This window comes from Otolemur garnettii, unplaced genomic scaffold, assembly GCF_000181295.1.
Source record: "Otolemur garnettii isolate 467f Iridium unplaced genomic scaffold, OtoGar3 scaffold00007, whole genome shotgun sequence".
Lineage (NCBI taxonomy): Eukaryota > Metazoa > Chordata > Mammalia > Primates > Galagidae > Otolemur > Otolemur garnettii.
Window position 1 is genome coordinate 9,478,662 of NW_003852402.1, and position 1,591 is coordinate 9,480,252.

Here is a 1,591-nt window from a genome sequence, read left to right on the forward strand (position 1 = left end):
AACAACAACAAAACAGCCGGGCGTTGTGGCAGGCACTTGTAGTCCCAGCTACTTGGGAGGCTGAGGCAAGAGAATCACTTAAGCCCAAGAGTTTGAGGTTGCTTTGAGCTGTGATGCTATGACATTCTATCCAGGGCGACAGCTTGAGACTCTGTCTCAAAAAAAATAAATAAATAAAAATAAAGTTATCTTTTCTACTAGAGATATATCAATTGCTTTTCTATACAATGAAAAACATTTCCATTGCCATAGTCAGGAATAAATTTTCTTCGCCTTAAGACAAAAGTCATTTGGGCAGTGCCTGTGGCTCAAAAGAGTAAGGCGCCAGCCCTATATGCCAGAGGTGGCAGGTTCAAACCCAGCCCCAGCCAAAAACCACCAAAAAAAAAGACAGAAGTCATCTGCATTACTACAAGTATTTTCTTCCTTTCTTCCTTTCTTTTTCTTTCTTTCTTTCTCTCTCTCTTGCTCTCTTTCCTTTTTTTCCTTTCAGACAGAGTCTCACTCTGTCTCTTTGTCACCCTGGGTAGAGTGTCATGGCGTCATCCCTGACAAATTATTGGGCTCAAGCAATCCTTTTGCCTCAGCCTCCAGAGTAGCTGAAACTATAGGCATCTGCCATAATGTCCTGCTAGTTTTTTCTATTTTTAGTAGAGATGGGCTCTCGCTCTTGCTCAGGCTGGTCTCCTGAGCTCAAGCAATTCACTGGCCTTGGCTCCCCAGAATGGTAGGATTATAGACTTGAGACACTGTGCCCAGCCTCTATTAGTTTTCTACAAATTATCCTCTATCCTTCACAGTTGTAGAATAAATTCAAAGATAACATTTGAAAGAGTGTATAGCTAGGAGTGGCGGCTCACACCTGTAATCCTAGCACTCTGGGAGGCTGGGGCAGGTGGATTGCTTGAGGTCAGGAGTTCAAGACCAGCCTGAGCAAGAGTGACACCTGTCTCTAAAAATAGCTGGGCATTGTGGCAGGTGCCTGTAGTCCCAGCTACTCAAGAGCCAGAGGCAAGACGATTGCTTGAACCCCAAAATTTGAGTTGGCTGTGAGCCACAATGCCCTGGCACTCTACCAAGGGTATAATTATGGCTTAATACAAATATAAAATGTCAAAGATTTAATTAAATTAATTAATGATGGAATCAGTATGATCTTATAACCAGATCAAAAGAAAAATAAAAGTACCATACATATATAATCAAATAAGGAAAGCTGAAATGAATTATAAATTGATCGAAAATGGGTCAATCTCCATAGGATAATAATTAGCTACATTCCACCTCACACAATTTACATCTCTATGGACAAGAATAATTTGCATTACTTATAGTTTTCTACAACTTACAGAGTTGTAAAACAGATAAAGATAATGGAAAGCATAGAGCCCTCCTAGAGTTAAATGACCTGGCAGGATGTGCTAGACAACCTGTTTCCAGGAAGGTATTTACTAATCTTTAGTTCACTTCAACGTCTTGGTTCCCACCCTTATAGAATCAGGTAACCCTTAAGGGTCTATTGTACAATGCCTGCCTGACACTGCACTGAAAGAAGACCCAGTTATCCTTTTTTGCCTATTTCCAAGTTTGG

At 40.9% G+C, this 1,591-nt stretch overlaps 1 protein-coding gene across 2 annotated transcripts in view; it reads left to right on the forward strand.

Annotated features, from left to right (window-relative positions):
• DMC1 (DNA meiotic recombinase 1) overlaps nucleotides 1-1,591 on the forward strand; it is a 36,382-nt gene that overhangs the window by 33,905 nt on the left and 886 nt on the right. The window lies entirely within an intron of this gene.